This window comes from Pan paniscus, chromosome 15 (genome assembly GCF_029289425.2).
Source record: "Pan paniscus chromosome 15, NHGRI_mPanPan1-v2.0_pri, whole genome shotgun sequence".
Taxonomy (NCBI): Eukaryota; Metazoa; Chordata; class Mammalia; order Primates; family Hominidae; genus Pan; species Pan paniscus.
In genome coordinates this window covers 83078014-83094501 of record NC_073264.2, presented here as the reverse complement: position 1 = coordinate 83094501, position 16488 = coordinate 83078014, and the positions used below count along the sequence as shown (strand labels likewise).

General features: G+C 36.5%; 1 protein-coding gene across 3 annotated transcripts in view; it reads right to left on the bottom strand.

Moving 5' to 3' along the window:
• Window positions 1–16488, bottom strand: part of LOC129393842 (uncharacterized) — a 1009906-nt gene that overhangs the window by 649968 nt on the left and 343450 nt on the right. The window contains exon 1 of one of the 3 annotated variants that reach the window (XR_008620938.1): window positions 9839–9975. The exons of 1 other annotated variant lie outside the window; for it this stretch is intronic. The gene's annotated coding sequence lies outside the window, so the exon portion shown is untranslated. Of the gene's footprint in view, window positions 1–7631; window positions 7793–9838; window positions 9976–16488 lie in introns of those variants that run through there. One more of the 3 variants, XR_008620939.1, reaches the window with a different exon arrangement.

Here is a 16488-nt window from a genome sequence, read left to right as displayed (position 1 = left end):
ATGTTTTCCTAAGACGGCCTTAAAGGAAGACTCCACATACCATTAGCTCTTTCCTTTTATGTACTGGTTATGCTTTACCATTTAGAAGCTATTTTCTCTTCCAAAACAATAAAATAAAATAAAGCTGCTTTCTTAGTCTCCTAAACTGGGAGGGACCATCGGCTTTGATGATACCAACCAGCATAAATGTCAAAATCTCTTTCCATACACTGCCACCTATAAATTACTGAAGGCTCGAATCTGCCTGGAATTGGGAAATTTTAAGTGTTTCAGTTATAAGAATCAAAATATTTTTATAAAACTTTTACTGAGCACTTTAGCATATTGTCTGGGACTGAGAAATTATGTTAAAGTAATTGTTTCATTTAATGGGCCTACAATCCGCTGACAAAGGTACTATTATTTCCCCCATTTTTTCAGTTGAGGCATGCATATTGGGAGATATGTCCCAATGCTAAGCAGCATGCCCCAAAATAAATGGAGAAAACTAATCAAGTCTGATTCCAATCTCATTTCCTTTACCACAGAGCTTGGCTTGTTGTCAGTTAATAGAGCATAACAATAAAAAGCATCTACAAATATTTCTAAGGCACAGACACTAAGAAGATAATTAACGTGAAGGAAAAGGAATACTAGAGATGTGATGGAATAAAATCAAACAAGGATGGAATCTATCCACATCAACTGCCCCCATCCCTTTCTATGTCAAAAAATAACCATGCTGAGATCAGAATAAAGGACTCTTTGTTTCCAACTGCAGAAGATAAAGCAACACGCATCTGAGGCTGAGTTTTGGAGCTGCCACTCTCTTCCTGTTTCCCTGCTTGAGGGTCCAATTAAAATTTAAAAAAAAAAGCTGGAGTTTCTGTTTATTCGTTACCAATAGCTATATATTATTCACTTTGATTTCTCTAGGCATAAAAACAGTTGGGCTTGTAGGAGGCAAGATGCAAAGAGAGCAGTGGCTGCTATCTACTCAGATCATAAAGGGCAGCCTGTCAGCAGAGAGCTTAATAAAGCCATTGCTTACCAAGAATGCTTATCAACTGTAGGGGTTGAAGGCCACTGAACCTTGTGCAGAGCCAGCATGGCCAGAGCTCAATGGAGTGCCTTTACATACTTCCCTCTGACAGTATCAGTGTCACAACTGCCAGTGCTGTCTACAAGACACCAAACGCCCCTGTTATGCAAGCAAATAATTCCACTAAACAACTGGAGACACTGGAGTATCTAAGTGCTAAATGAATATCCAAATGAGTCAACCTTTGTATCATTTGATTAATTATAAAGTGCTAATCAAGTGTCAGGTGGTATTAAAATACACATGGCTTTCAGATATTACATTGCAACATCTCAACAACTCGGGAAGTTTCGTTATATTGACAGTTTTCAGATAACAGCATGGTACTCCAAATATTTTCTCAGAGGTTTCAGGACCATGAAGTAGTATAGTCTGGACGGAATTGTAGATCTTTTCATTCTCATTCCAACAAGTTTTCCACTGTATCACAGCTAGCGCATTTTTGTTTTTGTTGTTGTTGTTGTTACATGGATATCTTCAAACACAATGATGCTGGAGAAAGTTTATATCACTAATATTAAACCAATCTCATGACTATATCTTCATGTGTTGGTTTGTTATGTTAATTAAATAAGAACAACAACTTTAGGTCTTCAAGGTTCTGTGCCAGCCTGTTATATGTTAATTGTCCCATACGTGCTTATAAACGCCAATATATTGCACCCACAGTCACTTTTTTTTCATGTCATTTTTTCATACCACCAAGTCAAGAATTTCCTATATCTGCCTGGAAGAAATTAGTTCAATGTCTCTATTTTCACAAAATCTGAAGAAACCCTAATGAAATGTAATAGCCCAAAGTGAAAGAATATATTCCATTTCCTTGAAAGCTACTGCCTGATTTTCTTTAGCCATGGTCTGTTGTCTTTGAATCTGTTGGTTTATGGACCTGTGCTAATCTCATTGTATTAAAAACTGTCTAGAGTTCATGTACTTTATTAAAGCCAAGCCCTTCTTGTCTACCTTTTCTGTCCAGGTGAGAACTGACACTTTTGAAACTGAAATAACCCAAATGTCTGAGCCAGAACAGTCTTTCTTTCCAAATTACTCACATGTGTCCCAAACTGTTGGTGAGCTGGAGCTGAGTGGCTCTTGGATTTCCTTGTATAGTCAGTCCCTCCACTCCAAGCAGTGGACTTATGGGTAATGTGGTGTGAAGCTTGCTTTTCCAATTGGAGCTGTCTTTTCAATTCCAACCATAGTCAATGCTGATTAAATGTCATCACCTATAGATCGATTTTTGATCCTAAAATGCTATAAAGCATACATCTATGAATTGTTCCAAGGAGGTGACCATCAGCATCTCAAAAACCACTACCAGCAGCATGTTTCGTCAATCAATATATGCAATACTTTCTTTAAAATTCTGAAACAAGTCCAAGTTCTCCCAAACTCAAAGTCAAGTCCAGATGCATGGAAAATGTTAGTGATTTTTCCCCATAATTGGCTCTGTTTCATGCCTATTTTGTAAAGATTTAGAATTTCAGGTAAATAATGTATTTAATGGTTTTATTTGGTAGCATCCAAAAAGCCAGTTGAAAAAAAGGAGGCTTATGGCTGACTTTTCTTTTTCATTCATAGATTTGTTTAGCTCCAAATAATTCTAGGGTATAATTTCGTGGGAACAACAACAACAAAAAGTTCAAATGACCACAAGCACTCAGCATTCATAAAATTCAGTCAACTGCTATGAAAAATGCAATTTAAGTGAGCAAACTGAGGAACTGTAATCTGGACTAAGGAGTGTCCTTATTTAGAACAAAAGCCATTAATCAAACTGCAAATCTATAAACCAGAATAAAATCTAAGCCTGCAAAGAGAGCTTAAAGCTGAAAAAGAAAGTTTACTCTTTATATATTCATTATGAAGAAAAGAGTGCTCTCTAATATTGATTCTTATAATTTATACTAACAACATTAGAATACACACAAAGAAGAAAAAAGCAATTTTTACTGTGGTATCAAAATTATGATATTCTTAAATAAAAAGGAATTGGGATGATTTTTGTTCAATTAATCAGAAAATTTGTTTAAAGAAGAGAATAATAAAAATTTAGGCAAACATACATTAAACTTTTTTTAACCTTAAACACATAAAGAATAAACTCAACTCAGCAATTTTTTTTTTTTTTTTTTTTGAGATGGAGTCTTGCTCTGTCACCAGGCTGGAGTGCAGTGGTGGGATGTTGGCTCACTGCAACCTCCACCTCTTGAGTTCATGCAATTCTCCTGCCTCAGCCTCCCAAGTAGCAGGGACTAAAGGCACGCTGGTCTCAAACTCCTGACCTCAAATGATCTGGCTACCTCAGCCTCCCAAAGTGCTGGGATTACACACGTGAACCACGGTGCCCAGCCTAAGCAATCTTTTGTTGAAGGTCAAGCTCTCTTCTTTGAAAGCATATCCAATAAATGAAATTTTAGCCTCCTTTTCTTGCGTACCACCACATGTGTTGTATCATCCAAGACTCTCAGTTCTCATTTCTTTAAAGAAAAGAGAGAATTTAGGCAGTTACAAAGCAATCTCAATGCAAGATCCTTCTAGATATTTATTTTTCTCCAGTCTTTTAAAAACTCTCACCAACATCTAATTTGATTTCATATTGTTGACAATTTATCTTTATTAAGTGTTTAAAAAGCATTCAACTTAGTTTTTCAGAGACAAGTTTGTTCTCTAACATATGATTGATTGGCTTATGTAACATTAGGTGAATTACACAATTAGAATAATGGGCACAACTGATAAACAGGTTTAGAAACAAAGACAACTGACTCTTGGTAAATATAAAACGCAACTGGAGGGTTTAACTTTTATGAAAGTTCAGCATACTGGGGCCATCAATCATATGCCTATATCTGTTAGCTATTACCATAATAATGCAATAAACACATAACCATAGTGTCTCATAACAACAAATATTTACATTTCTGACTCACAGGTTTCTGGATACTTTGGGGTTCAGCTGAGCTGGTTTCAGACTGCAGGTTAGAATAGGCATGCTTTCTGTATCTCACTCTAGATCCCAGAATGAAAGGGTAGTGGCTACCTGGGACCTGTTATTTTCATGATGACAGTAGGACAAGAGAGCCAAGCTAAACCATAAAAATACATGTCAAGTCTCCTCTTACGTCAGATCTACTAGCATTCCATTGGCCAAAGTAAAGTCATATGGCCAAGTCCAAAGTCACAGAGAAGGAAAGTACACTCAATCTGTCATTGGGCCATATCAAGAGAGTGGCTCCAGAATTCTCTAACAGGTGAAGAATTGGGGCCAATATCTCTATCTACTCCAATGTTTTACAGAGTGAAAAAGCGGAGTGTTTAATCCAGGGAATCTGTTAAGTGGAAGTCAAGAGACATTTGATTAGACTTAGGTCAAATGAAGTAATGAATACAATGAACTCTACATTTATTTCTTGGTTATTCCATTCACTAATCCATATAATCAACAAAAGTATATCGTGTGCAATTTATGCACCTAATATTCTGGAGATATGAAAAAATTAAGTAAAAAGCTTCCTTTGCTCTTGACTGCCTAATGGATTATCTATGTTGAGAGATAAAGAAGAATGATTCAGACTAAACAGTAAAACAGAAAAAAAATGTGATTCTTTGACTTTGAATGCCTTTAGGAAGACAATACATTTAACTTCATAATATGCTTCTGCATGAACTAATGATAAAATCAGCTAACATGCTTTGATTATTGTTAGCAGCAAATTATTACATACTGTCTTTTACCTCCATCCCTTCAGATTGTCACACTAGGTATATTAAGTGTGTGTGAGAGAAGAAGGACAACATACTCCCTGAGACTAGGAAATCCTGAAGTGCTCTTCAGACGAAGATACCTGGACAACACCAAATCAATAAACAGGTGCATTTAACAAAAGAGAGAAGTTTTGATAATGGGAAACAGAACAATTACTATCCTGAAGATACTTATATTTCTCTTGCAGGCAAATGTTAAGTACACTTACAGAGGTTACATACGGTAGAGGAAAGAATATTGTATCATCAAGGATTCTCCCATTTCAATTCCTTAAAGTGGAATAAGAACTTAAACCCTCAGGAAAGAGACTGTGAAATTCTAGTGCTTACTCTATCATTAGTGATGTCACCTTTGCCAAAGCATCTAACATTTGTAAGTGTTGTCTTCCCTACAAACTGTCCTACTTGCTCTTCCCCTCCCAAGGCTGGGATAGATGGAACCCTTTGATTCCTTTACATCTTAATCCTATCTCTATTACCTGAACTATTAAAGTGCTTTACAATTACTATGCATATATTTGCCTCTTGCACCACCGAGTTTCTTGAGATCAGAGCCAATGTCTTATGCCTGTTTGTAAAATAAATCTAGGAAAGAAAATAAGACTTATTGATGATTGGTTTAAAATACTCAAAACTCTACTATAGCCACCTGTGAAATTGTGTGAAAATCTTTTTAAATTCATTTTGACTGAAGAAATCCCAATATTTTTTTGAGAACAACTCTCAATCTCTGCCCCATAAAGTATAATAATTTCTATTATAGGACCCAAGCCCCAATTCAATAGAGCACATGAATACTTTATTTTTCAACATTACATTTAAGCTCTGGCCTGGTTATGTGACTTTGAAAATAAAATTCAGGACTTCAATCTGTCATCTTTTGCTTGTAGACCATGAAAATGCACAAAGATGAAAATCTTGATGCTTCATGGACTCACAATAATGCTGTGCTAATACAACAGCCTGTGGAGCAGGCCTTTGGTGTGACCCAGAGAAAATGCTTGAATATTAACTTTAGAAGAGAATTGAGGTGTCATTTGATCTAAGATTGTTTATTTTATAATTAAGAAAATTGAGTTCCTAAGAGATGAAGTGATTTGCATAAGGGTACCATAAGTCTTATAAACAACAGGCCTGGGACTTACAACAAGTCTAATGTGTATTTTTTTTAATGAGAAGGGTGGAGAATTACTCAATATCTTGCTTCTTTGCATGCCACACATATCACTTTATTGTATTTTACCACCATGAAAACTCTTCACAAACATTCATCACTCCAGAATTCTCTACCTTAATTTATGAAGAGCTGCGCAATGATGGACAAGCCATTTAACCCCTCTGATTTTGATTCTAATAAGGAACATGGCCTAGATGACTTTAAGATCCCTTCTGCATACACTCTGGGCAACAGAGGGATTAGAGTGGGATTTGGTAATACTTGTTAAAGAAAAGAGATTGAAATATATATAGAGAGAGAATGTGAATATATATCATCCACATATATATATATATATATATATATATATATATGGATGACTCCAAGAGCTTAGACATTGATGGAGAGACTTTTTTTTTCCCTATATCAGTAGGTTTTCATTGTGATGTCAGTCTTAAGAATACGACAAACATTCTTATCGTACTCAAACACAATTGGGATCTGTCACTGAAGCATTGCAAAGGGGCTACCAAAATCTGAAAGCTTTTGTAAATAGGGCAAGATTATTTAAATTACACCAAGGAATTGAGCATCAAAGAAAAAGAGAAAAGAAAAACAAATTACATACATGTACATATACATATATACGCATATATGTGTGTGTATATACACACACACTAATCTTGGGTAAAATATTAGCCACAGATAAATTAAAAAGCTACAAAACAATACTTTAAGCCATCTAAATGTTTCTGAAGGCATTCATATCTTTTGTGTTGCTAAGTCATTTTCAAAACTCTCATATTGATCTTGATTTATTTTCATTATAATATTCATTTGGGGAGAATTTGTAGTGAAGTAGGCAAAAATTATATAACTAGTATGAGTGTAATGTGGTGGGTTTGTTCTGGTAATAGAATAAACGTTTTATAAATGAGTACCTTTGATCTAGCATTAGGAATTCATTCCAAAAAAAAAAGATTCATGTAAAATATTGTGCAAAACCAAAAATACTTCTTAATACCCAAAACTAGTGGCAATACTTTAGTGTCAGAGTCACAACTACCACCAGCCTCCTGAGATCCTGATAGTGGGCTTTCCCTTATGCAACGCTACAGCCTACCATCTAGACCCAAACAAATATTAGAAGTGACAGGGCCTTTTGTCATTATCTTCTCCTAACTCCTCATCTGATAAATAGGAAACTGATGGCAAACTAGCGGTGGTGAAGTGAATCACTCCCATCTAGAACTATTTATAGTCACCGTAGGTTTTCCTTACATAACAAACACAGGAGTGATGGTTCTTCCTTGTCTAGCCCAATACTAATCAGATTTCACCCTTTTTCTATCACAGCTTTATTACTCCACAAAATAGCTAGTTTCTACTGGCAACATTTCTCTTACTAGGCCAGTTCCCAGGAGGAAAATTAACATCACCCACGTGTTCCAAAAGTTAACCTACTTTTTTGGTTGCTGATGGATCTGAAGACAGGATCACATTGCACTGGCTCACTCAGACTGTTTTCCACAGGCCCTGTAATGCCTAGTAAATCTGGGTTCAATCTGTGGTTCGTTAAAAAAATGCCTGGACTTCTCATAAAACAAAATGGAAAGAATTTCTTACCTGTCTTCTCTTCTGTCTTCTCTTGGTACCAGACTAAGCATACTTTTTCAGTAGATGACATGAAATGACTACCTCATGAAGATCCATTTCACACTTCAACTCCTAAGCAATCATATTTTCTAGGACATGTTCCCATAGACAATTAAAGTAAATATTTTGTATGGCACCCAAAGTCTTTTGCAAAGCCCAGTAATCATTTCAGGTAATGGGAAAATAATGGCAGAAGCTCCAGAACTAAGCCACTAAAAGCCATCTTTTGAGACTAACATGTGCAAATGAGTTGGCTAGGTTCTACTAATTTTAACTCACAGTAATTTACATGATTATTTAAATCTTTTTAACTGCATCAGTATTTAAACTGCATTTGTATGTCTGAAAGACCAGAAGCCCTGTTAAAAATCTCTTGGAAACCCACTGGTAATTTATTAAGAAGTAATGACTTTAGTGACCTTAAGAATTCACAACACATAATTTTGAGAATACACCCGAGGTTCACCAGAAGCCTGGAACAACCTACAATTGGCTATGCTCACTTTGGAAGGCATAAAGAACCTGTCTTCCCCTGAAGCAACTGATTCTACTTCCTTAAAGAGATCAATGACCTAGCTCACTCATCCATCTGAGGGCTCCCTGCCTAAATCTGATCTTCGTCCATCTGCTTTGAAAGTGGGTTAAGCCCTCTGGGTCATGTAAAGTCTGCAGCATAACCTGAAAACAACTTGATATAAGCCCAGCACCAAAAAGTCCTCATGACTACCCTGTTTGGTTCCCCCAAAGCACTACTGTCCATATGGAGAGGTATTTTATAACCCTTCATGGCTTTTTACTTCTTTCCAGTATTAAAGTATATAAGCAACTAAAAGGGATGATTTCTCAGCTGCAATAGCTCATTTGAAATTCACTCCATAATTAACAACTTTGAAAGCAAAGAGGTAAATTTTGTCACATGTATTATTAAAGCAGAGTGAAGTCCCCCAGGACCAAATTAGATGCTTGATTAAAAATGTCCGTGGTAAAAGAAACAAGTAGATAGGGATTTGTGCTCTCAGCAATCCCAAATTAGCACACTGATTGAAGCGCCTGTTCAAGCCATGTGGAAAGACACAGATCTTGGGACTGCCCTGGTAAATGAGGACTCAAGTTTCCCAACTTGAATGCAGGTCAGCTAGAATGCAAATGGGGTCATCTGAAACTAGAGGAGATAAGGGAATGAGAGGAGGGACCCAATGGGCAGGTAATCATGGTGTAATGAAAAAAGTAATGAGTGGAAATTCGTAAACCTGGATTCATTCATTCTTTAACAACTCCATTTTATTTCCAAGTACTGTGCTACATGATAGGTTGTAGGCTTCTGTTTTGTTCCCTGCCACTCCTGATCTTGGCCATGACTCCTGCTGCCTCTACACCTCCATTTCCACTTGTGTAAATTAACAGGGTGGAAAGAAATGATTATTAAAGGAACACACACAATTTTAGGAAAAGAATGCAAGTTAAAACTTTAATTTTTTAATTTTATTTGGAGATACAGTATATTTTCCTTTAACTACATTCAAGTGGATTTTGTCAAGACTTTTTAAACTCTAATCCCCTGACAAGCTTCTAAAATTGTTCACAATTGTCTCCAAGTCGTGCTACACAGTCATGGGTAGAAAGTCAAACTGCATCAAGGCAGACAGGACTGCCACTTTGGCAGGGGAATAATCCTACAACTCCGACGCCTCAGAAAGATGAGGACGACAAAACACCTTCTTAACTTGTTGGTAATTGTGGCAGGCAAGAGAGAATTTAATGAGCTTGGCAAAATTGCTCAGTGGCACTCTGCCTAGTCTCAGCTCTGTGCATCCCATATCCAGGGAGAGTCCTGTGTTGAAACAGACCTGATTCTCTTGAGTTACTTTCGCCCTTTCTGTGTTTCTCCTAAAGCAATATGTTTGGTTGACAGAAAAATTCTTCCCTACAAAGGCACCTACCAAGCTTACACATAATACAAATTCAATTAAATTTTTTAAAGCTGTAAGAAAACACGCTAATGTAGTAATCCCACAGACTGTATCTTAATGATCATGCCGACCGTGGCCAAGTTAAAACTGTTGTGGGAATCATAATTTGGAATTTCCTGCTCCATTTAAAGTCTCCAGGGTCAAATTGCCATAAAGATCTTTCTTATATTGAAATTCCATCTTTCCAGAAAGTAAAGAACAACCTACCTTTATATCCAAAGGAAATCAAATCCAAGAGAAGAATTAGTAAGTGACCTTGGATATGTCATTTCACCCTTCCGAAGCTCATCAATGAAATGAAGGTTGTTGGATCTCTTATTCCCATGCCAGCACTAACATCATGTGGTTCTGCTGTACAGGTGCTACCCAGTAATTGAGGGTTATATAAATCACACAGGAGTAAGAAAGAACACTAGACCACTAAGAAAGGCAGTTAGAAGCATACAGCTCAGATCCCCTTCAAAACGTCAGCCAACAGGCTTTTTTTCCTTGGCTTACTGCCTTTTTAGCTGTCAACACCTTATACTGCCTCTTCCACAGGATTTTTTAAATGAATAAAATAAAAATGCTTTAAAATGATCTAAACTCTAAAGGATGACTTCAGGCTAAGAAGGTTAAAAACTGCTGGTGAATAAAAGGTTAGGATGACCATTCATTGAAGAATGTGGTTTCCGTGGTTATTTTGTATTATACACTGAAGACATTTTTCCTAAAGTTCTTATCTCAAGATATGGCACATTCCAGGCTCTATCCTCACACGACAACCTACGTTTTACAGAATCCTTAATTAGTGAGTGAAGCCCTATGACATATTGTAAGGTTTTGATGACACAGAATGTACAAGTAAAAGCCTTTCTCAGTGACAAGGGAGAAGGTCTACTTATGAGTTGCATTTGAATTAGCATATTTTTTCTCATTCTTGAAAACAACTTTTGTCCATGTGATTAAAATCTAGCTACTACATTAAAGAAGAAGAAAAAGAAAAAGAAGGAAGGAATGAGAAGGAAGAAGAGGAAGAGGAGGTGAAGGGAACGAAAGGGAAGGGAAGGATGTAGAACATAAGAGTTGGTATAAGGCTGTGGGAATGAAGAGCAGTGAGGAATACAGGGACCCAGTTTTGCACTAATTAGCTTTGTGCTTGATCTTAAATAAATCAGTAGATTTCTCTGATCCTAGATCCTTCATCTATAGAATGATTTGGCTGAATTATTAATGATTATTAATGGTGTTTACCATTTCTTCCAACTCAAACATGCCATGACTAAAAGTAACTAGAAAATAGTTATGATTGAACACCCATGTGGGAATGTGGAATAATTTAAAGTCCTGATTTGTAATCTTTTGAAGATCAAGAAAAGTTTTGGTGGGTTTGTGTGTATGTCTGAAGGAGCAGTAGGGGTGACTGGTTGCTTGCTTGTTTTTAATCCGTCAGCTCAGAGGGACACTTTTTACCCTTAGCATCTCTTCTAAATTTCTGAATTCACAATATGTCAGAAGATTATCAAAGTTGTCTTATTCCTTCCTCTAGGGACCCATAAACAATTATTCAAATGTTTTCAACTTGCAGTCAACTAAAGCAGCTCTGAAAGAGTTGAAGGAGTTAGGTTAGAGTTTCTGTCAGCGATCTTAGATGGGGGGTGTTAGGAGTCATTGAAATGTAGATGGCAGGGAGAAAACTGTTACAAAGCACTCATAGAGCCTAAAATGAAAAGAATTATATTAGTGCCAATGAGTATTATTTCATAAAAATTCCCTTTGTGACTGATGAGAAGGAGCTTAAATCTTCAAATAAAGCATTTAATTCACACCTGACAGCGATTTTCAGAGTATGGAACAAGCAATGTTAGTAATTCCATTCTTAGCCCAAGGAAAAACTGTGCTGCAGAATAGAGTGGCAATAAAATAAATGTCTGTGGTTCTTGAAAAAGAAAAACTCCGAACAGAAAGGCCCTCTAGCAAAAGGAGTAAGTCCTGTGCCAGCCTGAATTCCTCTAACTTTCAACTCGCAGGTTAAGGGGCTTGCAATGCTCATGTTATTTCTGCACTGGTTTGACTTAAACACTAGCACCCACACACAGCTGACCCTTGGCATTTGTGGATTCGACCTTTGTGTTGTTGATCATTCCAAGCAACTTTTGAAGGTCTTTGACTTGTGGTTGTCCTTTTGCTGAAACCTCAGCATGATTAACGCTGGGGGAGGGTTGCAGAAGTGAGCCTGCTGATAACTGAATTCAGTATTTACTTCTCAATGTGACTTCATTATTTTATACTTTTTTTGCCTGTTTGCATTAATGTCCATGAAGCAATATGCAAAACAGCCCGCCAAACAGAAAATAACTGTAAGCAAGTCATGGATTCACAAATTTTGTTTACTGAGATCCTCTATGTTGGGACTAAGAATGGACAATTATACCCCATCTGTAACCATGTGCAACCAATGGCAAAACAGAAGACATAGGCAGATGAAACGTCATAGTATATTTAGTTGCGAGTAAACTTGATCAGAGCACCTACTTTGGCCTCTTGACACATTTAGACTTCTCACTATTCCTCTATCAGAATTCACCATACCTCCCCAATGATAGCAGAGCACTAGAAAACAATAGGCCTGTGCTCTCAGAAACTTATATCAGTAAGATAAGGAGAATATGTGTGTCCTGAAAGAGAAAGGGGGCCTAGGAATAAAGATTATAGACCCCTTACATGATGTCATCAATCAAACATGCTTCTTCATCCTGGAGAAGCAATAAGAGGTGGAAAGTAGAGTGCGAGTATCATTCATGGAAATGTGTACACTTTGCTATCTGAATTCAAAAGTTTTTCATGCTCCATTTTGGTTTTGGAAGAATTCATTGGCATCCACTAATTAGAGCAGCAACAAAAATAAACATAACATTCTGAATCAGTCAGAGTAAGCCAGGGCAAGCTACAGTAACAAGTAATAACACCTCACGGTCACAAAACATCAAAATTTTACTTTGTAATCACCTTCTATGACCACTACAGATTTGCTATGGACTAAAAACCAAAGACAAAAAACAGTCAATAAAAAGAGACACATGGAAGATGGAAGATGCAGATATTAGAAATTGTTTTAAAATATGTGATTAAGTTTAAAAAATTGTTGAAAAATAGTTCTTAATGGGTTTCTTGGGTTTCTACCATCTTGCAATAAAAGCATTGACACTTTTTGTTCTAGAATAGCTTTTAAAATATACTAATGCAGCAAACAACCTTGCAAAAGAGTGACAGTGTCTCCCTCTGAAGCAGCAGATAGGTTTACTATATGGTATAATAAAAACAATGTCCCTTCCAAGGAAAAAGAAAATATCTGCTTCTAGCCCATTATAAAAGATTTTGGTTTCTCAAGTTGGAGATGCTCAACTTTGACACAGACCCACTTCATACGCAGTATCCAGCTAAACTGCTCTTCATCATCATCCTATGGAACTAAGGGAGCAAGGGAAACCAATGCAACCAGGAATCACATGCACATTGCTGTGCTGTGAGTAATAAAGTCGTATTTCCCTGATCCAGATGTCTCATGTCTTCTGTAAGGATCCATGAAACTTTGGCATGTTAACTTGTTAGGTTGTAAGTAGGGCTAAATATTAGACCCTTGTCAGTTCTTGACAAAAAGTAGACAATTACAAGAATTTTAGCAGAAATATGAAACGTATTATAACATGGAAATCACAGGATTTAAAATAAATTAAAACTGAGAACTCAATAGACAGATTTAACAGAAAATTAGACACAGCTAAAGAGAGGATTAGTAAGTGAGAAGATACATGAAAGGAAAATAACCAGATTGAAGCCTGACAGAGAAAGAGATGAAAAATATGAATACAACTGAAGCTCTCTGTGTATCTATCCATAATTCCATTAATCTTGCCCATTCTAAAAGTAACTATTTTTTATTCAATGTTTATATATCCATGTATGCCTATATATATTTACTTAAGTATGTGTGTGTGTATATATATATATATGTGTATGTGTACCAAATAACATAGAGCATTGTTTGTACTCTTAAAACCTTTATATAAATGGCATTATAATGTGCTTGCCTTTTTGTTTAGTATTAGAATTCTATAAAAAGTTTTTGTTGCTAATTAATTTCACTGACTCCCTCTTATTTCACATAACATGGCAAAACATTCTCATAATCAATGTGTGTTTTGTACCAAAATGTTATATTGTTTTATATTATTAGTGATTTTACCAGCTTTCCAGACAATTCCATGTTTATTTCCCAACTGCAGGCATAAAGAGCCTCAGTGAGAAAAAAATCAAAAGCCATAAAATGCATTTAAAAAAAGTAAAATCCACTAAGAAAGAAATTTAGATTTATTATCAATACATGGTAGGATCTGGAAAAACAATGTGACATTAAAGAATTAGAGAGCTTTTTTTGTAAATTGCCAATTAGATCATTCATAAATATCCTAAGAGAGATGAAAAGGGTATCAGTATGGCTAAAAACTAGAAAACACCAAATTATCTTCTTTTGCTGATAGCTCCCATGCCACAGCATAATAGTTTTCATTGCAGATCATAAAGTGAGCAGACTGAGCCAAGATCAGATGGAATTTTCTCTGAAATTTTCTCTGAATAAGTCACATAAAGCATTAGAGGATACTGGGGTAGAATTCAGGACATTTCTATCTTGGAAATATACAAATTTGTTGACAAGAATGTCTCCACAACATAAATGTTGACATATTTCTCCCAACTCAAGGAAACTTAATTATTAATGTTCAGAATATATGGAATTTTTTAAAAAATCACTAATTGAAATAGAAAAAAAGATAATTCTAGCATGTGCATAATTTTTTATTATTGTCATTGAAATGAGAAAAGACTTGTTCCAGTAAAAATATTCCAAAGAAAAATTTAATGTCTTATTCTATTCACAAGTTTTCCTGTAATGAAAAGTGGTAAGGTTAGGACAATGTTAAGTAGAGAATACTTTGTAATAGATATGTGAAAAGAAGGATTTTAAGCTACTTGATTTGATTGAACGGAAGTCTATGCTAGAAAGTGTAGAAGCAGAAAAGGTGTAATACCTTTTCTTACCCATCATGAGAGGTATGGCTGACATTTCTGTAACAAAAGGCAGGCAAATAATGGAAAAGCATAACTAATATATTTAATCAAAGTTTTACATGACACAGGAGACTTCAGAAATGAAGACCCAAGACCCAGGGAAAACTGGTTTTATGCTTAGGTTTTATGAAGAATGGACAGCCACATAAAAATGTGATTTGACAAAAGGGTATAATCCAATGGTAACAGATTAAGAGGGGAATCCTAGAAAGGCCCATTTGTTTAGATTCTTCTTGGCCTTTCTACACAGCATACTTCCCCCAGGTATAAGACAGAACACTCCTGGAATGAGGATCTTCAAGGGAGATGGATGAGGGAAAAAAGTTATCTTTCTAGGTTTTATTGCTTGCTTCGGGAGATCAGGGTTCTGGTTTCTGTGATCCACTTTAGAAAAGAGAAATTCTAGTTTCTATGACTTGCTTCAGGGGACAAAGAGGGATGGGAGACAGGAGGGCAGGATAAGGTCAGAGAGAGAATTTGCTTCTGAGGCTACTTCTGTGCCCTTCCAATATCTTTTTGTACTAAACATCTCAAAGCACCATACTTTGGGGTATCATTTTCTAAGCCCCAATGAAAGGATAACTTGACATCTGGCAAGATGGCTTTTTGCAGCTGAGACAAACTCTGATGGAGCTGACAGGTTGAGGGCTGCCTGCTGACTGTATTCCCTTCAGGTGGGCAGCCAGTCTTTCCTCAAAAAAGAAAAATTCAGGATGTTAGAAATGTAAGGGAGAGGCAGATATTTAAATTGATGCAAGGATATGCAGATCTTTTCTTCTTGGGCCAGTTTTGTAAAACTCCAATTTAAATAGCCCTCTCTACTGGTTATTTTCTCTTTACCTCTTCAAGCCCTCTACCCTCAAAATCTTCACCCAAGACCTAGAAAGCTGGCCTTTATTGACTTTATCAGTGGGCTTTACTGCCCTTTTGTTTATTGTTGAGATTTGTTGAGATTCACCCGCAGGAGACCAAAGGACAGGAAAAGAAGGAGTATCAGGGTGTTTATTCCCCTAACTCAGCCCTGCCAGGCTGTAGGTCGAAAGTAATTCCTTACTAGAGGCCAGCTTTCCTGCTGGATGTCCCTCTCCTATAGCTAAAGCTCTCTCTCCAGGTGTCAGTAGCAGCCCCCTCCACTAGACCCTTCAAGTTTACAGGTGCAACAGCTTGTTGTTACAATAGAGGGTATATCACCATCCTATATTGGTTTTCCTTAACCCTGACCATGCCCATGAAAAAAGTTCTTTGACTAATCTGCCCTTAATTACTCCACCTCTTCCTGCTAGGATCTTGGCAAATTCACTTATTTTTTTTTTGAAGCCTCTTCACTAATGCACCTCAAAGCAATAAAGAGATCTACTGTAACAAAAGGAGGAAACATAGGAGAGAAATTTCTTAGAACACAATTAATAAGGCTGACTTTGATGAGAAACAGCAAGTGTCTTCATTTTGCTAAGGATGCCCCTCTCAATTCTCTGCCACAGTTAACACCCTTTTCTGATTCTTTGGAGCATTTGAATGCATAGTAGTTGATCTACCCAGAAACCCCTTGGCCAGGAAGCTTTCCCTGAGCATCTTTGTTTATAAGCCTAAGGAATTAGTAAATACAGTATATGGCCAATAAAACCCACACACACAGCAAGGGCAAATAATAATATAAAAGCATTTTCTTATTAAAGTTATGATTAGGTTTATCACATCTAATCATAACAATCTCTCCAGGGAGAAAAGTAAGCAAGTCTTCATTATGC